This window comes from Macaca fascicularis, chromosome 17 (genome assembly GCF_037993035.2).
Source record: "Macaca fascicularis isolate 582-1 chromosome 17, T2T-MFA8v1.1".
In the NCBI taxonomy this organism is placed as follows: Eukaryota; Metazoa; Chordata; class Mammalia; order Primates; family Cercopithecidae; genus Macaca; species Macaca fascicularis.
Genome location: NC_088391.1, coordinates 59968270 through 59990887, shown reverse-complemented (window position 1 = coordinate 59990887; position 22618 = coordinate 59968270).

The window sequence follows — 22618 nt, the reverse complement described above, 5'->3', positions numbered from 1 at the left end:
CCCTTAAGATTTTTTCCTTCATTTCAACTTTGGTGAATCTGGCAATTATGTGTCTTGGAGCTGCTCTTCTCGAGGAGTATCTTTGTGGCGTTCTCTGTATTTCCTGGATTTGAATGTTGGCCTGCCCTACTAGGTTGGGGAAGTTCTCCTGGATGATATCCTGAAGAGTTTTTTCCAACTTGGTTCCATTTTCCCCCTCACTTTCAGGCACCCCAATCAGACGTAGATTTGGTCTTTTTACATAATCCCATACTTCTTGCAGGCTTTGTTCATTTCTTTTTCTTCTGTTTTCTTTTGGTTTCTCTTCTCGCTTCATTTCGTTAATTGATCGTCAATCGCTGATACTCTTTCTTCCAGTTGATCGAGTCAGTTACTGAAGCTTGTGCATTTGTCACGTATTTCTCGTGTCATGGTTTTCATCTCTTTCATTTCGTTTATGACCTTCTCTGCAATAATTACTCTAGCCATCAATTCTTCCGCTTTTTTTTCAAGATTTTTAGTTTCTTTGCGCTGGGTACGTAATTCCTCCTTTAGCTCTGAGAAGTTTGATGGACTGAAGCCTTCTTCTCTCATCTCGTCAAAGTCATTCTCCATCCAGCTTTGATCCGTTGCTGGCGATGAGCTGCGTTCCTTTGGAGGGGGAGATGCACTCTTATTTTTTGAATTTCCAGCTTTTCTGCCCTGCTTTTTCCCCATCTTTGTGGTTTTATCTGCCTCTGGTCTTTGATGATGGTGATGTACTGATGGGGTTTTGGTGTAGGTGTCCTTCCTGTTTGATAGTTTTCCTTCTAACAGTCAGGAGCCTCAGCTGTAGGTCTGTTGGAGATTGCTTGAGGTTCACTCCAGACCCTGTTTGCCTGGGTGTCAGCAGCTGAGTGTACGTGTCTGATTCTTGCTTTGGAGGCTTCCTCTCAGGGGTGTACTCCACCCTGTGAGTTGTGGGATGTCAGACTGCCCCTAGTGGGGGATGTCTCCCAGTTAGGCTACTCAGGGGTCAGGGACCCACTTGAGCAGGCAGTCTGTCCCTTCTCAGATCTCAACCTCCATGTTGGGAGATTCACTGCTCTCTTCAAAGCTGTCAGACAGAGTCATTTGCGTCTGCAGAGGTTTCTGCTGCTTTTGGCTTTTGTTATTGTTTACAGTGCCCTGTCCCCAGAGGTGGAGTCTACAGAGACAGGCAGGTTTCCTTGAGCTGCTGTGAGCTCCACGCAGTTCGAGCTTCCCAGGGGCTTTGTTTACCTACTTAAGCCTCAGCAATGGCGGGCGCCCCTCCACCAGCCTCGCTGCTGCCTTGCGGCGAGATCGCAGACTGCTGTGCTAGCAATGAGGGAGGCTCCATGAGTGTGGGACCCTCCGGGCCAGGTGTGGGATATAATCTCCTGGTGTGTCTGTTTGCTTAAGGCACAGTATTGGGGTTGGAGTTACCCGATTTTCCAGGTGTTGTGTGTCTCAGTTCCCCTGCCTAGGAAAAGGGATTCCCTTTCCCCTTGCACTTCCCAGGTGAGGCGATGCCTTGCCCTGCTTCAGCTCTCGCTGGTCGGGCTGCAGCGGCTGATCAGCACCAATTGTCTGGCACTCCCTAGTGAGATTAACCCAGTACCTCAGTTGAAAATGCAGAAATCACTGGTCTTCTGTGTCGCTCGCGCTGTAGTTGGAGACTGGAGCTGTTCCTATTCGCCATGTATCCACTTTTTAAACAAATTTTGGGACCTGTTTTTTCTTTATGTCTTTGTTTTTGTAATGTCTGTGTCTGGGATAGCATACTGGCGTCAAAAAAAATCGCTTTGGAAGCATCTCTTCCCCTTCTATTTTCTGAAAGCGTTTGTGAATGATTAGTATTAATTCCTACTAAAACTTTAGTAGAATTTTCCAGTATGGCCATCTGAGATTTTTTTATTTTTTATTTTTTTTTTTTGTTTGTTTGACTTGTAGGTGACGTTTTAAATTACTAACTCAATAGTTTTAATTTTTATTAACATTAAATTAATTTTAATAAATTAATTGTTTATTTATTAGTTTAGTTATAAATAAACAATTGTTTATATTTATATTTATATATTTTTATATATTTATATATATTTAAATATATTTATATATTTATATTTATAAATAAACAATTGTTTATTTATAACTAGACTAACTGTTTAGTTCTTCTGAGTCAGTTCTGGTAATGTGGTTTTCTATTTTTTTTTTTCATTCTAATTACATGGTTTGTTGGTATATCATTGTTCACGGAATTCTCCTGTAATCTTTTTTTTTTTTTTTTCATGGTTGTAAGCGATGCTTTCTCTTTCTTTCCATATTTTAGGGAATGGTGTCATCTCTTTTTTTAAAATTATTGTTTTGATATTTTTCTCAGCCAGTCTAGCTAAAGATTAATTGCTTTCGTTGATATTTATAAAAATTCAACTTTTACTTTGTTCGATTTCCCCTAATGTTACTTTTCTTTTCTATTTCATCAATTTTTGCTCTAATGTTTATAATTTTTTTTTTTTCATTTTGAGATTGCTTTGGTTTTAGTCTGTTCTTTTTTCTAGTTCATTGTGAAAAAGTCACCTTACTGGTTTGACATCTTTCTTCTTTTTTAATGTATGCGTTTGTACCTATGTATGCTTTCCATAAGAGTTGGTATGATGTACATTCCTTTTTATTTATCTCGAAGTGTTTTATGCTTCTCCATATGATTTACATCTAACCCATTGTTTATTTAGGCATGTGTTACCAAATATCTACTTTTTGTGAATTTCTTGTATTTTCTTCGGTTATTGATTTTTTTATTCCATTTTGACTTGAGAGCATAATTATATGGTCAATGCTTTTGAAACTCATGAAGGCTTGCTTTGTTATCTAGCATATAATCTATTCTAAATGATGTTCCACGTATTGTTGCGGGAAGTCAGGGACCCCGAATGGAGGGACCAGCTGAAGCCGTGGCAGAAAAACATAAATTGTGAAGATTTCATGGACATTTATTAGTTCCCCAAATTGATACTTTTATAATTTCTTATGCCTGTCTTTACTGCAGTCTCTGAGCATAAATTGTGAGGATTTCATAGGCACATCACTTCTCCAATCAATACCCTTGTGAGTGCCTATGCCTGTCTTTACTTTAATCTCTTAATCCCATCATCTCTGTAAGCTGAGGAGGATGTATGTCACCTCAGAACCCTGTGATGATTGTGTTACAGCAATGTTCAGGGAACAAGAGAGATAAGACTTTGGACTCTGACTGCTGGTGAGCCAGATGGAACAGAGCCATATTTCTCTTCTTTCAAAGACAAATAGGAGAAATATCGCTGAATTCTTTTTCTCAGCAAGGAACATCCATGAGAAAGAGAATGCACTGTGAGGGTAGGTCTATAAACGGCCTCCTGGGAGGTGGCCATCTTTTATGGTTGAAGCTGAAGGGATGAAATAAGCCCCCGTCTCTTGTAGAGCTCCCAGGCTTATTACGATGAGGAAATTCCCACCTAATAAATTTTGGTCAGACAGGTTGTCTGCTCTCAAACCCTGTCTCTTGATAAGATGCTATCAATGACAATGTGTGCGGAAACTTCATTAGCAATTTTAATTTCGCCCTATCCTGTGGTCCTGTGATCTCACCCTGCCTCCATTTGCTTTATGATATTTTATTACCTTGTGAAGTATGCGATTTCTGTGACCCACACCCTATTGGTACACTCCCTCCCTTTTTGAAAATCGCTATAAAACCTTGCTGGTTTTACGGCTCAGGGAGCACACGGAACCTGCCGACATGTGAAGTCTTCCCCGGACACCTAGCTTTAAAATTTCTCTCTCTTGTACTCTTTCCCTTTATTTCTCAAACCAACCGAGATGCTTAGGGAAATAGAAAAGAACCCACGTTAAATATTGGGGGTGGGGTTTTCCCCAATAATGTATGCTTGTGAATAATGTTTATTCTGCTGTCATTGGGTCTAGTGTTCTACATATGTCTATTAGTTAAATGTTTTATCAAGTTGTTTAAATTTTGCATTTCCTTGGTGAACTGCCTATTTATTCTACCACTATTAAATGTGGGGCATGAAATTCCCTCAAATTATTGTTGAGTTGTCTATTTTGTCCATCAAATTTTTAGTTAAGTTTAATAACATCTGAAATGTTGTTTATATGGTTTGGCTGTGTCCCCACTCAAATCTTATCTTGAATTGTAGTCCCCCTAATCCCTACCTGTTGTCAGAGGGACCAGGTGGAGGTAATTGAATCATGGGGGCCGTTTCCCACATACTGTTTTCATAATAGTGAGTGAATTTCACGAGATCTGATGATTTTATAAGTGTCTGACATTTTCCCTGCTGGCATTCATTCTCTCTTCTTCCGCCCTGTGAAGAGGTGTCTTTTGCCATGATTGTAAGTTTCCTGAAGCCTCCCCAACCATGTGGAACTGTGAATCAATTAAGCCTCTTTCCTCTGTATACTACCCAGTCTTGGGTATTCCTCATAGCCATGTGAGAACGGACCAATATAGATGTTACTATCAGTATATGTGATTATAAGTATCATATCTTCAGGATGAATTTACTATTTTAATATTATAAAATGTCCTTCTTTGTCTCCAGCAATTTTATTGCCTGAAAGTGTATTTTGTTGGATATGAATATAATATTTTCAGCATTCTTTTTATTACACTTTGCATAGTATATATTATCAAATCATGTTATTATTTATTTATTTTTCATTAATTTCAACTTTTATTTTAGATAGAGGGAGAACATGTGCAGGAGTGTTACATGAGTATACTGTACTTAGGTAGTGAGCATAGTACACCATAGGCAGTTTTTCAAACCATAGCCCCCTCCAATCCTCCCCCATTTAATAGTCTGCAGTGTCTATTGTTTCTATGTTTATGCCAATGTGTTCTCAATGTTCACCTCCCACTTATGAGTGAAAATATGGAGTATTTGGTCTTCTGTTCCTTAATTAATTCACTTAAGATTATGGATCCAACTCCATTCATGCTGTTGCAAAGGATATGATTTTAATTTTTTTATGCTTGCATACAATTCCAGGCTATATATGTCCCACATTTTTAATATTCAGTCCACCATTGAAGGGCACTGAGGTTGGTTCCATGCATTGACTATTGTGAATATTTTGATGATAAACATGAGTAAATGTGTCTTTCTGGTATTATCTATTTTTCTTTGGGTATACACGCAGTAATAGGATTGCTAGGTTGAACAGTACCTCTGTTTGACGTTTTTAGAGAAGTCTCTGAACTGCTTTCAACATGTACTGAAATAATTTGCATTCCCACTAACAATGTATAAGTTGTTACCTTTTCTCCGAAGCCTTTCCTGAATTTGTTGCTTTTTGACTTTTTAATAATAGCCATTTTGTATTTAAAAGTCAAAAAATAACAGATGCTGGTGAGGTTGCAGAGAGAAGGCAATGCTTATAAGCTATTGATGGGGATGTAAATTAGTTCAACCACTGTGGAAAGCAGTGCTGTTATTCTTCAAAGAGCTAAAAACAAAAACAGTATTCTCCCCAGCAATCCCATTTCTGGATATATACACAATATAGTAAAGCCATTCTGACATAAAGATGCATGCACTCATATGTATATTGCAGCATTATTTACAATAGCAAAGATGTGGAATCAACCTAAATGCCCGTTAATGGCACACTGGAGAAAGAAAAGGTGGTACACATACACCATGGAATACTATGCAGCCATTAAAACAAAAACAAAAACAAAAAAAAGCTCATGTCCTTTTCAGTAACATAGATGGAAGTGGAGGCTATTGTCCTTAGCAAGTTAAAGCAGGAACAGAAAACCAGATGCCACATATTGTCATTATAAGTGTAAGCTAAATGATGAAAACACTTGGATACAAAGAGGGAAATGATAGACACTGGGACCTAGTTGAGGGTAAAGGGTGGGAGGAGGAAGAAAAATAGGAAAAAACAAACAAACAAACAAACAAAACCAAAAACTATTCGTTACTAGGCCAAGTAACTAGGTGATGAAATAATCTGTACAAAATACCCTGGTGACACAAGTTTACCTCTGTAACAAACCTGCTCGTGTACCCCAAACCTAAAATAAAAGCTTAAATATAAACAAGTAAATAAATAAATAAAAGTCATTCTGATTGGTGTGACATAGTATTCATCATGGTTTTTATTTGCATTTCTTTTACCATCAGTGATGTTGAGCCAAAAAACATGAGTTTTTCATGTTTTTTGCCATGTATATGTCTGTGAACTTTGCCCATTTTTCATTTTTTTTTGTTGATTTAACTTCTTTATAAATTCTAGATATTAGACTTTTGTCGGATGCATAGTTTGTGAATATTTTATTCCATTCTAAAGGTTGTCTGTCTACTCTCTTGATTCTTTCTCTTGCTGAGCAGTTCTTTTTTTTAATTACGTCCAACTTGTCAGGATTTTTTCTTTCTTTTTTCTTTCTTTTTTTTTTTTTGTAGTTGTTTTTGGGAAAATAGTTAAAATTTTTTTGCCAAGGCCAATGTCAAGAATGGAATTTCCTCAGTTTTTGTCTAAGATTTTTTATAGTTTGAGGTCTTACATTTATATCTTTAATCCATCTTTATTTGTATATTGTTACAATTCACGAGGTTCTATAGATCTCTGAGGTTTTGTTTATTTTTCACCAGTTATTTTTCTCTTTCTCAAACTGAATAGTCTCAATTAACTTACTTTGAATTTCATTAATTTTTCTTTTGTCAGTTCAAATTTGCTCTTGTACCCTTTTAATGACTTTTGTATTTCACTTATTATCTTAAACTTCAAAATTGTAGGTGTTTATTTTTCTTTTTTGATGTTATCTATTCTGTGAAATATTGTTACCATATTTTTATTTAATTACTCAGATTTTTTTTTTATTTTTTGAGTTCATTGATAATGGCTGATTTAATATATCCATCTAGTTCTTGCATCTATGTGCCTTCTGAAACAATTTCTATGAATTTTTTTTTTTTTTTTTTTTTTTTGTATCTTGGAAGTGTACTTCCCTATTTATTTTCGCAATTTGTATTTCATGTAAAAAATGAATACTTAGGTTAATATAAAATGACAGCTCTGGATATGAGATGACTCCTCATTCCAGGGCTTGTTATTGCTGTTTTATTGGTGGTGGTGGTAGTGCTGCAGCTGATGTAGTAACTCTTTCGTGTGTGTGTGTGTGTGACTTCCTTGGGCTGATGCTATAGTTTGTTTCCTCTGTAATTTGTAATCACTGAAGCCACTGCTTGGTTAGCTAACTCTCAGCTAATGGTGTCCAGAGTTTTTCTTAAATGCCTTAAACCAATAAGCCTTTCACTCTTCACCAAGTAACTCTGTGTATGAATTTGGACATACATTTAACTCCTTTCAGCTAACAACTCTGCCTTAGTGTTAAATTCTTACTTGTGAGGGATCTCAATATTGGCCAAAGCTGAATAATTGGAACCCACTCAGTTCTTTCTTGGGCATGCACACAGCCCTGCACTGGAATATGGCTCTCTAGAATAACCAGAAAAATCTCAGAGCTTTTTAAAACTCTCTCTGTCAACATCTGGTTTCTTTGAAATTACTTTTAGGTTTTGACCAGTCTTTAGATTGTGCCACCAGCTATCACACCACCAGATATAAAGCATCTGATTATTTCCAACAAATGCTGTTGAAATAAGACTTTTCCCCAAAAGGAGCTCTGAGTTCAAACTCATAACAAAAAATGCCCTCTAAATAGGTCTTTCTCACGGAGCTGCAAAGCAGATCCAACAGTGGCAATGCTCTGAAAAGGAGAACTTTTAGTAACTTCAAAACTGATCTTTTCCTTTTGGTGGTTTCAAGGCATCTTACTGCACATCCTGCATTTGTAACGTCAGTGGTTTTCAACACCCTGTGTATTTTTTTTCTTTGAGCTAAGATTAAATATTACAATTATTATACTTATATCCAGATTTTGGGTGTACAACTCTCAGGCATCTAGATAAGTTATGCCTTCCATGTTCCAGAATTCTTTTTTAAATTGCAAATAGAATTTTTATTTTCCCACCCAAATTTCACTTCAGTGTCTCCTAATTGTTTATGTATATTTAGATATACTTGCCTGCAGGAAAATTTATCCATGACATAATTCCTGATATCTTTTTCAATCTCATTTCTTAGAAATTACTCTTTTTCATATGTTCTTTGCAATTCTATATTATGGGTCTAGGTTACACATTTTCCATTCCCTTTGGATTACAAGCATTCTTGCTTTTTTCACATTTCCTCATCATTTCCAAGCATACACTTACAAAGATTCTGATGAGCTAAATATAATGGCTTTTTTTCCAAACAACATAAATATTCTTATTTCTCTTTGAGTATAGGGAAGTTTATGCAATTTATTCTTTTGTTTAATGTAGTTATCACAGTTTCTGATTTATTTTATACATTGGAAATGTATATTTGCTGAATATTAAATCAATTAGTCATATAGCATATGATTCAGGAAACTGAGTAAAGGTGCCATAATGGGCGAAAAACAGCAGTAAGTATTTTTCACCTATAGTTTGTTTTTACTATTTAGAGGGTAAATAAATTAGCTTTATTGAAATGTTTTGCTGTTATTCATTTGCTTTTTCATTGTACAAATGCAAATATCTAAGCTCCTAGTCATTAAGACAAAACAAAGCAGTTGGAAGTGATGAGAAGACATCCCGTGAATAATTTAATTTATTTCAGTAAGTTACAATTACATGAATAAAATGAGTGAGCCTATGCTTATTCATTTCAGCATTGTTAGTAAATTGTTAGGGAACTAATGATCAGATAAGTCAGAGAGGATAAGCATTTTCACAAGAGGCATGCCATTCAAAGTAACAACTGGCTGTCAAGCCAATTAACAGGCAGGTAAATAGTTTGTGACAAAATTAAAGGTATAGTCTACAAGAGCAAAAAAACTCTGCATCTATTTTTTAAATTTATTTGTTATGATTTAATCTATGTAATAAAACATTTTTAAAAGATTTATACAATATGTATATCCAACATCAAATCATGTAATTGCTATTATTATGATATACATTTATTCAGATTTTAAAATATACTATATATCTGTATCTATCTTTAAATGAAGCTATTATGAATATATTTTTTGAACTATATGAATATTTAGGAAAATTATTTCAATTATTCTACAGCATTACTCTAAAGTCTCTTTATTTTTCTCATTTATATATGTATCATACTATGTTTAGCTTATTTCTATGATTGAATAATTAGATTATGTCAATGATTTATAATATAAATTATGTTTGTATAAATACTAATTCCTGCATATGATTCACATGGTGTACAAATGAGTGGATGTATATGTATGTCTGCGTATTTCCTCAAAAATTTCAAGTTTGTTAGAACACACAATATACATATTCTATAGTTCGTAATGTTATGCTGTTTTACATATCTGCATTTGCAACACATGCTGTTATCAATATATTTATTTATTTAGTCAATAAACTTTCCAAAAATTTATCACTGTCATTGCATGTTTCAAAAACAGCTATTCTATTCTTACCAGTTCTATCTATTTATTCTATAGTACAGAATGTTTGACTCTAATTTTGTGTAAATTTCTCTTTAATCAACTAATTAATATTTTTTATAGGGGAAAGCACAATGACTAGTAAATTTTAAATGCCGTTAAATTATTCCACCAGGGACATATTTCAGCCAGAATGAGTTGCTTTTGTGTTTTGTCTTTATTAAATACTACAGATTTACTGATTCTTACACGTACACAAGTCAATTTTATTGTTAATTAAGGCTGTTTTCATGATAATCAGTAATTATATAACTGTTTAACTCTGTTGTTAAGACAGCAAGATAAATCATTTGGATATTAGAATAATACATTCCAAATTAATTTTTATTACATTTAAACATTGCACTTTATATACTACCAAGTTAAAAAGAACATTTGGAGCTCTGTGACATTTTGATGTAATTTTTTTGTTTATTTCAATTTTTAACATATATTCATTTCTGTAATTGCTTGACATATTTAAAAATATGTAACATATTTAATGTAACAAAATGACATTTCTACTGACATAGTTAATTTAATTATGTGCTTATTTTTAATAATCCATCTTACATACGAATATCAAATAAGTCGTATTTTCTGCCATTCCCCAGAAAAGCATAGACAACACATACAAATGTACTGTAGTAATTTTTCTTTCTTTCTTTTTTTTTTTTTTTTGAGACAGAGTCTAGCTCTGTTGCCCAGGCTGGAGTGCAGGAGTACACTGGCGCCATATCCGCTGCAACCTCTGCCTCCTGGGCTCAAGCAATTCTTTCTCTTCAGCCTCCTGAGTAGCTGAGATTACGGTGTGTGCCACCATGCCTAGCTAAACTTTGTATTTTTAGTAGAGACAGGGTTTCACCATATGGGCAAAGCATCTCTAACTCCTGGAGCTAAGTGATTTGCTAGCCTCGACCTCCCAAAGTGCTGGGATTAGAGGTGTGAGCCACTGACCCTGGCCCAATTGTAATTTTTCTAATTTTTCAAATAAACAATGCTTATCCCTTGTTAAACACATGCACACACATAATAAACACACACACATGTTTAGAGGGGAATGTAAACAATAGAAAATAAATAAAAAATATCACTGTCCATTAGGTACACAACTTTCTATAGCAGAAGCAACCATACCAGCCAAGATCTAATATTTTCTTCTGAATTTCCTGAGGTCATCTATTCATTTAAAAATATAGTACTGTGTAGGGATGGGTCGGGACTGAAGGGTGTGTAAATAGTTATGTGCTTAATACTATATTGCCTGTTTTTCCTTGCTAACTACTTTTTTTCTTAATAGGTTATGATTCACAGAATAGACTACATGGAGTTTCAATTCTATTGAAGTATTAACTACTATAACTTTATCTTGAAATAATTTATTATACATAACTAGACAAACGGTTGTACATTAATAAATTATCAAACACTTTGGGAGGCCGAGGCAGGCAAGTTCAGGAGTTTGAAACTAGCCTGGCCAACATGGTGAAACCCTGTCTCTACTAAAAATACAAAAATTAGCCAGGCGTGGTGACCCGAGCCTGTAGCCCCAGCTACTCGGAAAGCTGAGGTGGGAGAATAGCTCAAACCTGGAAGGCAGAGCTTGCAGAAATGAGATAGGGCCACTGCACTCTAGCCTGGGCAACAGACCAAGACTCTGTTTCAAACAAACAAATAAAAAATCAAACAATACTATGATAGCTTTTAAAAATATGTATTTCCTAATATTTGCAAGTTTATATCTAAAGTATAAATTTACCAATACTACAAATTAACATTTTAAAGCAGATATTGCCAACTTTTTCTCCAAAGATATTTAATACTTTTAATATTTAATACTTTTTAGTACTTTTACTGCCACCTGGAATTCGTGAAATACCTGTTTTTTTTTCATTTCTTCATTTACTTGAAGTGTCCTTAACTCTTTATCATTTTTGTCTTTGCTATTCACATAAGTAAAAACTAGGTCATCATAATTTTAATTTGTATTTTGAAATTACAAATTTAAGACTCTTTTCAAATGAGTAGTGAGTCATTTTATTTCCCTTTCAATTCTAACTGTACATTCACATATATATAGTCATTTGTTAATATGTAATACATAAATGCAAATATACAAAATCTAGCAAAATTTAATATATTGGTGTTTAATCATTTGAAGATTTCTGAATAAATCTATTGTATAATGATTTCCACAGTTAATGTTAATAAAATTATAGATTCATTATCCACAATTTTGACACCTCAGTTTAAAACCTATTACTTGAAATATGTTTTAAATCACTTGAACTTTTACTACAAGCAAAAGTTTCTAATAATCTTTCCAAATGTTTAATGTTAAAGTTGTTTGAAAAAAAAGTACCTTCTTTATTTCTTCCAAACCTATAGAATTTCAGCTATAAATTAATAGTAGTATGATGTAATAATCTTTTAAAATAGTTATACTCACATAAAGTTTTTATTAGATTAATATTTCTAATTAACAAACATGCATATGTTATGCAATAACTATGCAATAAATCTTAAAAATAGAAGACAATGTATCTGATTTTTATGGCTAGTAATTTGACTTCTTACAAATATGTAGTTCTGAATAAGCAGATAGTTCTCTAGGCAAAAGGAAAATAAGGAGAAACAGAAAGCTGTATATTTCCCTTGTTTCTAGTCAGACTTATATGTTCAAAGTAATAAAGTATTTCTAAAACAAACAATCAAAAATATTTCAGAATGTTTAATTTGCTCAAAATATCCCGAGTATTTATGTGATTGACGATGAATTTCATTTAGTAGTAATTGTCTGGATTGGCAGTTTAAAATCATTTTTTTTCTGTCATTTATTGGTTGTACTGAATTGTTATATTAATATGCTATCTTGTTCCATTTCAATAAAATATGTCAGTTCATTTGGGTTTCAAAGTTAAATAACATGTGTGACTCTTGGTGGGGGGTCTTTCATAGATCATGTTAACTTACTTACAGGACAATGCTGTAGAAGTAATTCCATGGGATCCACAATATAGCCAGTGGTGCTGACCACTTAGATCTGACTATAATTTCAAAAGTTAATGTGCTTCCTTGATAGGTTTTGTTGCATTTTTGTTGCATTGTTTATTGATAAAACAAACTATCTTATTTTACTGAATATAAGCTTTACTCAATTAAAAATAAACTTTAGAATAGTTTAATCTGCTACAATTTGGGACAAAATAATCTATGGCACAATCACTATAACTCAAATTCTCAGGAATTTTACTAATAGTCCATTTAATGTTTCCATGGAAGTGAACATTTATACCTCAGGGAGGCTGACAGACACAATTAAAGTCAAAATTGACAGTAACTTCATTATTTCAAAAAGGTGTTCAAGCAGATTTCTCCTATTTGTAAATTGGACATAAAAGTTTCATTAAATTATATGGTCACACAAGTAAAGACGAAATTCCCTGTCATAATGTACATGGTAAGGCCAATGTTGTTCCTGAAGTTTTAATGATAAAATTTGATATATTAGCTTGAAATAGCAGTGTGCAGGGTTATATATGTATGCCAGTTGTTACTGTGAGCAAAGATTTGGATATAAATAGAATTTTTATTTTATATTTGTCCACTAAATTAGCTATTTCTTTTCAGTCATTTACTGGGAAAAAATATGTGCTTGCCTATAAGATTCAAAGGATAATAAAATATAAATAGTAATAAAAGCAAGAATGGACATTGATGCTATAAAATGTTTGCTAGCAAGCTAAAAAATGTACCCTTATCACCCACATGTGTTTTTTTTTTTTGTATTATTTTTGCCTTCATATTCATAATCATTTAAAGAGAAATATAAAAATGTTATGTAATGACTATAAACTGAAAATAATTAAACAATCAAAACCTCTTAATATAATTTATACTCCTAAGATTTTTCCCAAACTGTTAGAGATCAGCAATTTCTATGGTTATGAGAGTCCTGTCTGTATGCATGCATTAATACTCATCATAGTATTTATCTAATTTAAAAAAAAAAAAAATCACAATGAACTTCCAAACCTTCGGAAACAGGACGTTTTCCCTGACACCTCTGCGTCTCAGGACACGGGTGCCTCACTTAGCCTGCATCTCTCAACCCCTCATGGAAAGGGGAGCATGAAGGTGAGTGCGTGCAGGAGCTAGGGTGAGCGCTTTTGGGCATCGGCAGGAGCAAAATTCTTGTATGGGCCGCATGGCAGCATCTAAGGGGAAGTACCCGTGACTCCCGAAGCCTCAGAGGGCATGTGTGACAGTGTGCTCTTCTAGCTTTGCCATCCGTGGACAGCTTAGGTGTTAAACAGCTCAGTGGGCTCTCTGCCTTTTCACGTGAGGCACTTGCTTTCCACCAGTGAGAGCAGAAAGTCAGTGTGACAGCCTTTAGTTCACACTCATGTCACCTGAGCTCTTTTTCGGCATCCACGAAAAATCAGGCAAAAGGAGCAAATTGAAGGGTGGTGAATATGGAGGATTTTAACGCAGATGAAAGTGGCTCTCAGTGGGAAAGGGCGCTGGAAGGGGAATGGAGAGTGAAGGTGATCTTTCCCTAGAATCCTCTCTGAAACACCATCAAGAAGCTGTCCCTCTGAAATCATGCTGCTTCTCTCTGATATGAAACCAGTCTCCCATGACCAGATGTCCAATTGCTTCTTCTCTTCTCTGCTCTGCTCTCTGCCATTCAAGTAACTTTTTTGTTTGTTTTTGCTTTGTTTTTTTGTTTTGTTTTGTTTTTTGTTTGTTTGGCTCACTGCAACCTCTGCCTCCCGGGTTCAAGGGGTTCAAGCAATTAACAAGCAATTAATTAATTATCTTGTCTCAGCCTCCCGAGTAGCTGGGACTTCAGGCCCCCTCCACCACTCGCAGCTAATTTTTGTATTTTTAGTAGAGACGGGGTTTCACCATATTGATTAGGCTGGTCTAGAACTCCAGGTCAGGGGTTTTAATGGGAACAGGGTATGGGGCAGAGTGGGCCACGGGTGGTTTTGGAAAAGGCAACATTCAAATGAGAAAACATGAATGCATGTTCACACTTTGGGCTGCGGTTTTAGATTTGAGGGTGGGGTCTTCGTTTGGGACCCCACCCTTTTTCGGCCTAGAATTCCTCTGCCTCCTGTATCTATCACTTCTACCCACGGTGTGTATGTACATATACATATATATCTATAACAATTGTTGCTTCTGAGAAGTGGCCATGATAAATCTTTCAGATGTGATTAAAATGTTTTATATTTTGATAAAGGTTGGAGCTACAGAGGTTTTGAATTTGTCAACATTCATTAAAAGGGTAGCTTAAGACTTGTGCATTTCTTTGTAAATATCACCTCAAATACACAAAATAAAAGAAGGACTATTACCATATATTGATTTCTTACTATTTATACACATGCTGAAGCATTTGGGAAAAGTAAACTGATGTCCGAATTTTGAAACTAATAATTCATAAGATAAATTGAAGGACAGATAGGTGGGCTATGTCTATTGAAATAATGAGGTAAAACTTTATTTGTAGAATTTAGATGGTGGGATATGAGTATTCACTGCAAAATTGTGTTAACTGTTTTATAATCAAAACTTAATAATAAACCGTTGTTAACAATAAAAACAAAATATGTAATTTGCTTGTAATATCTGGGTCTCATTATTTCCTTCATTTTAAATGTAGAATCTAAAGGTGTGATTGAAAAATTATGATACAAATGAGGTAAGTGAAAAGTCTGCAAAGTAACCACCTGTACTGCATAGAGTCAAATGTTTGTTGTATTTTGTTGGCTTTATTTTATCATAATTTTAGCTTCTATATATTGTGTGTTTCTCTAATTGTTTCATTTACCAAAATTATGTATTCTTTTATTATTTTCTAATTCTGTTAATGCATTACCTGCTGTGTTTTTAAAATTCTTGTGTTCTAGTAAGTTTTCATTTGTGAAGTGACTTTTTGTGTCTCTAATTTCCACCCCATTCTGATATCTTATTTTCAGATTTACTAATTTTTCTATGTGCTCTAATATTTTTCTTACTTTATTTCAGCTCATTTTGAAATATTAAAGCTATACTTTGTTTCTGTTTGTGTGAATGTTTCCTGACATAATTTTATTATTTGAAATAATATTATTCTAGTCCTTATTCCTTATTTTATTATAATAACCTTGTATCTGATTCAATAGCAATCCTTTGTATTATTCCTTTTGATGTGTAATTTGCCTTTCTGATTTACTGGAATGAAGTATGTGTTTCAATGCCTTTTATAGATTCATAGCTTTACAATTACCTCTTTGGTTCTATTTATAAAGTGTTAAAATTTGTGGCCTCTGATTTCCTAAGACCTCTCAGTTCTCTTTTGGGATCCCACTCTCTGCTATTGAGTGACTCTTTTTTTTTTTTTTTTTTTTTGAGACGGAGTCTCGCTCTGTCGCCCAGGCTGGAGTGCAGTGGCCGGATCTCAGCTCACTGCAAGCTCCGCCTCCCGGGTTCCCGCCATTCTCCTGCCTCAGCCTCCCGAGTAGCTGGGACTACAGGCGCCCGCCACCTCGCCCGGCTAGGTTTTTTTTGTATTTCTTAATAGAGACGGGGTTTCACCGTGTTAGCCAGGATGGTTTCGATCTCCTGACCTCGTGATCCGCCCGTCTCGGCCTCCCAAAGTGCTGGGATTACAGGCTTGAGCCACCGCGCCTGGCCGAGTGACTCTTTCTTTACTCTTTTTTGTGTCTTTATGGCACCAACAGGATTCTATCTCCAACAATTTCCCTGCAGTATAATATGGGACACCTTTCCAAATGAGCGGGTAATGACTGGTTTTGAGATTTCATGGAACTATATATTTTTTTAGACAATTTGAACCTCACTGTGGATTCTTGCACTCATCCTGAAGTGAAGGCAGTCCAGTTTTAGTTGTGTAAACAGGTTTACTCTACTTTCCAAAGAGAATCTGTTGGCTAATCTGCAGTTTCTCTCTTGTCAAGTATGTCCACCACTTTTTTGAATCTTCTCTCCACACAGATGCTGATATCATGAAAACATGTTCCTTTTCCTTCGATGTGTGTATTTGAATGTTCATAGATATAGCTTGTTATGTACTTTTGTTGTAGATACAGTCCAACAGTTTTGTTTCTAGTATCCAAATTCTCTGATATTTTCATTTTATTAGAAGAAACAAGAAGATTAAAAACTATAGCAGTTGCCATCACTATCTTTCTGTAACACTTATTATTTTTTTAAAAGTTTTTTTGTTTTTTATTTAAAATTAATCTTTCAATAATTTTATTTATGTATTATATATTAATTTAGACTAATATATGATTTTGTGTATTTGATTTTTTAAAAATTTTCTTCACTTAAAATTTATATTTTACAAGATTTTTTACATGTAAAATTATATAAACCTAACAGTAAAATAATTAAATGATGCCACAGTTACAATACCACATACACAGGGTATAGGAGATACAATTTCCCAGGTTATTTGCTTCTAAAAATTGTTATGAAATGTATTATTTCAGCACCAAATAAACTTAATATTATATACTAATCAGAATGGTCACTGACATCTATGTATGGGGGAAACGAAAACAAAACTGCTGCTAAGTTTTTCTTTTATTTTTCATCTTATAAGTGATACGTTTATAATTATAGTAATTTATGAATTATAAATTCAATTTCGTTTTGTACCCTGGCAAATTAATATTAAGTTTTTGAGGTTGACATAAGTTGATTTATTCATTATGTAACGCAATCTTACTGTGAACCTACTTTTTCCAAATCATGTATGTTTGTATGTGCCTGTTTGTGTTTAGTTCTTGTTTTGATTTTTGTACTAGCTATAAAATCTATCCCTTAATCAGTAAGAAGCACTATAGATAACACTCCTGAGAAATTCATTAAAACTTACAAATATAGAAAATATGTTTATATGTTAATACTTAAATATACTTTATATATATATTTGCTATGCAGCACAGTGTTTTGATATACATACACATAGTGAACTGGTTACTACAGTCAGGCTTGTTAACGTATCCATTTATTTACATAGTTACCATTTTGGGTGTGTGTTTTGTGTCTATGTGTGTCATAAGAATAGTTACAATCTACTATATTATTAAGTGTTAAGTGTATAATACAGTATATTATTAACTATAGCCTTCATGCTATACATTAAATATTTACAACTTATTTATCCTACAATTTTAATTTTTACTCTCACCCCATATCCCTCACTTCCAAACTTTGATCAACCAGTATTCTACTTTTCACTTCCATGAATTTGGCTATACTAGAATCCACATATAAGTGAGATCATGCAGTTTTTCTTTCTATGCCTAGTTTATTTCACTTAGCGTAATTTTTCAGGTGTATACCTGTTGTCATAGATGACATAATTTTCTTCCCTTTTGAATTGGAATAATATTGAATTTTAAATTGTGTGTGTGTGTGTGTGTGTGTGTGTGTGTGTGTGTGTAGTTGACCTTTGAATAATGCAAAGGTAAACAATGCTGATGCCCTGCACAATAAAAAAAAAAAAAAAAAAATCCACATATAACTTTTGGCTCTTTGAAAGCTTAACTACTAATAGCTTACTGTTGAGTGGAAGCCTTATAAATGACATAAAAAATAGATTAACTTGGCCAGGCGCGGTGGCTCAAGCCTGTAATCCCAGCACTTTGGGAGGCCGAGACGGGCGGATCACGAGGTCAGGAGATCGAGACCAGCCTGGCTAACACGGTGAAACCCCGTCTCTACTAAAAAATACAAAAAAAAAAAAAAAACCTAGCCGGGCGCGGTGGCGGGCGCCTGTAGTCCCAACTACTCGGGAGGCTGAGGCAGGAGAATGGCGTGAACCCGGGAGGTGGAGCTTGCAGTGAGCTGAGATCCGGCCCCTGCACTCCAGCCTGGGCGGCAGAGCGAGACTCCGTCTCAAAAAAAAAAAAAAAAATAGATTAACTTGTAATTTGTATGTTATTTGTATTATATATAGTATTTTTACAATAAATTAAGTGTAGACAAAAGACATGGATATTAATAAAATCATAAGGAAGAGAAAATACATTTAGAGTACTGTACTGTACTGTATTTGTTGATACAGTAAGTTTACCATGTCTGTTTACAAGATGAATTGTCTGTCTGAAACTGTGCACAACCACAATTGCAGACCCCAGTCTATGCAGTACATATCAAGCAACTCAACTTTTACTTATAATGTCATGACTTTTCTCTGCTATTTGGGAGCACTTTCAGCATCACTAGTGGCACTTCATAAGGATCTCAGGATATTATTCAAGGCTTACAATATTGGACTAAGCATCATGAAAAATACATAAAACGGAGAGATCACTTTTTGCCGTGAGAAATAATTTACTTCAGATATAAATTGCTCATGCAGAGATCGTGAGGCTTAAATAGTGTTTTAAATGATACAACACTTCAGCTCATCCTAATAGCAAAAGGAGATGTCTAAAAATTATTATAGTACTACAGTAAGTATTATAGTTAAGTTTCAAACTTTCAAAATCTGAAATATTTGCACACTGACATGAAACCAGGACTGGAAAATCTCACACAAACACAAAAACTAATTAAACTTTGTTTTATGCATAAAATTCTTAAAAATATTGTGTAAAATTACCTTCAGTCTATGGGTATAATTCATACATTAAATATAAGTGAATTTTACATTTATACTGAGGAGCCATCCATAAAATATTTCCTCATGTATATGTAAACATTTGAAAATATTTCTAAAAATCAGAAATCCAAAACACTCTAGTGCCAACTATTTTGGATAAAGACTACTCAACCTGTATACAGACATGCCTCAGAAATATTGTAAGTTTGGTTCAGACCACTGCAATGAGCAAGTATTACCAAAAAATGAGTCATGCAAATATTTTGGTGTTCTAGGACATATAAAAGTTATGTTTATATTATACTCTAATCTATTAAGTGTACTATTATTCTAAAACAGAGTGTATATATATATGTTTGTGTGTGTGTATATATATACACGCCAATGTATATATCTTAATTAAAAACACTTTATTGCTAATCTCACTTCTGGTATATATCCAAAAGAAAGGAAATCAGTATATAAAAGAGATATTTGCATTCCCATGTTTGTTGTAGCACCATTCACAATAACACAAATTTGGAAGTAACCTAAATGTCCATCAACGGATGAATGAATAAAGAAAATGTGGAACATATACATAATGGAGTACTATTCAGACGTAAAAAAAGGATGAGATCCTATCATTTGCAACAACGTGGATGGGACTGGATGTCATTATACTAAGTGAAATAAGCCAGACACGGAAAGACAAATATCACGTGTTCTTACTAATTTCTGGGATCTAAAAATCAAAATAATAGAACACATAGATATAGAGGGTAGAAGAATGGTTACCAGAGGCTTGAAAGGAAAGTGGGTAGGTGGGGAGGAGGTGAGATGGTTAATAAATACAAAACAAAAAATTAATTAGAAAGAATGAATAAGACCTAGTATTTGAGAGCACAATAGAGTGACTGAGGCCAATAATACTTTAATTGTAAATTTTAAAATAATTAAAAGAGTATTACTGGATTGTTTGTAACACAAAAGATAAATGCTTCAGCAAATGGATACCCCATTTTAAATAACGTGGTTACTATGCATTGCATGCCTGTAGCAAAATCTCTCATATACCACATAAAATATGTATCTAATATGTACCCACAAAAATTAAAATATTTTAAGATCACACTGTATCAAATAAATACATACTATGTATGGCTATTTTTCAGTTAAAATTGCAACAAAATATTAAAGATTACTTGAAAAAACACTTTATTGTTAAAAAATGCTAATGATCATCAGAGAGACTTCAGCAAGTCAGAATCTTTTTTGCTGGTAGAGGGCCTTGCCTTAATGTTGAAGGCAGCAAGCTGATCATGGTCACAGTTGCTGAAGGCTCAGATGACTGTGACATTTTCTTTCTTTCTTTCTTTCTTTCTTTCTTTCTTTCTTTCTTTCTTTCTTTCTTTCTTTCTTTCTTTCTTTCTTTCTTTCTTTCTTTCTTTCTTTCTTTCTTCTTTCTTTCTTTCTTTCTTTCTTTCTTTCTTTCTTTCTTTTTTTTCTCTTTCACTTATCCTCCTTTTTTTTTTTCTTTTTTTTTTTTTCCTCTTCAACTTTTAAGTTCCAGGGTACATGAGCAGGTTGTTCAGGTTTGTTACATAGGTAAACGTATGCCATGATGGCTTGCTGCACAGATCAACTCATCACCTAGGTATTAAGTCAAGCATGCCTTAACTATTCTTCATGATGCTCTCCCTTCACTTGCTGCACCCCACCCGCGACAGGTCTCAGTGTGTGCTGTTCCTCCCCATGTGTTCATGTGTTCTCATTGTTTAGCTCCCACTTATAAGTTTGCTGGGGATAAGGCTTCCAGCTCCATCCATGTCCCTGCAAGGGACATGATCTTGCTCCCTTTTATAGTTGCATAGTATTCCGTGGTGTATATGTACCAGATTTTCTTTATTCAGTCTATCATCAGTGGGCATTTGGGTTGATTTTCTGCCTTTGCTATTGTAAATAGTGTTGCAATGAACATATGTGTGCATGTATCTTTATAAGAGAATAATTCGTATTTCTTTGGGTATATACCCAGAAACAGGATTGCTGAGTTAAATGGTATTTCTTCTTCTAGATCTTTGAGTAATCAACACACTGTCTTCCACAGTGGTTGAACCAATTTACCTTGCAACCAACAGTGTAAAAGTGTTCCTTTTTCTCTGCAACCTCGCCAGCATCTGTTGTTTCTTGACTTTTTAATAATCATAATTATGATTGATATGAGATAGAATATCATTAGGATTTTGATTTGCATTTCTCTAGTGATCAGTGATGTTGAGCTTTTTTTCATATGTTCTTTGGGTGCCTGAATGTCTTCTTTAGAGAAGTGTCTTTTAATGCCCTTTGCCCATGTTTTATAGTTGTGTTTTTGTTTTCTTAAATTTAAGTTTCTTGTAGACTCTGGATATTAGACCTTTGTCAGATGGACAGATTGCAAAGATTTTCTCCCATTCTGTAGGTTGTCTGTTCACTCTGATGATAGTTTATTTTACTGTGCAGAAGCTCTTAAGTTTAGTTAGATTCTATTTGCCAATATTTGCTTTTGTTACAATTGCTTTTGTTACAATTGCTTTTGGCATGTTTGTCAGAAAATCTCTCCCCGTGCCTATGTCCTGAATGGTATCACCTAGATTTCTTGAAGGGGTTTTATAGTTTTGGGTTTTGCTAAGTCTTTAATCCATCTTCAGTTAATTTTTGCATACGGTGTAAGGGAGTGGTCCAGTACCAATTTTCTGCATATGGCTAACCGGTTCTCCCAGCACCATTTATTAAATAGGAAAGGCTTTCCCTATTGCTTGATTTTGTCAGGTTTGTCAAAGATCAGATGTTTGTAGGTGTGCAGTCTTATTTCTGTGTTCTCTATCCTGTTCCAGTGGTCTATGTGTCTGTATTTGTGCCAGAACCATGCTTTTTTGGTTGCTGTAGGCTTGTAGTACAGTTTGAAGTCAGGCAGCTGTGTCTACGTGTGTCATAAGAATAGTTATAATCTGCCATATTATTAAATTTTAAATGTATAACACAGTATTATTAACTATAGTCCTCACGCTCTACATTAAATATTTACAACATATTTATTCTACAATTTTAATTTTGACTATCTCCCCATATCCCTCACTTCCAAGCTTCTGTCAACCAGAATTCTTTCTGATTAGGATTGTCTTGGTTATACAGGCTCTTTTTTGGTTCCACATGAATTTTAAAATAGTTTCTTCTAATTCTGTGAAAAATGTCAATGGTACTTTAATGGGAATAATATTGAATGTATGAGTTACTTTGGTCAGTATGGCCATTTTCACAATATTGATACATTCTATCCATGACCATGGAATGTTTTTCCATTTGTTTGTGTCCTCTCTGATTTCCTTGAGCAGTGGGTTGTAGTTCTCCTTGAAGAGGTCCTTTACTTTCCATCTTATCTGTATTCTTAGGTATTTTATTCTTTTTGTAGCAATTGTGAATGAGAGTTCATT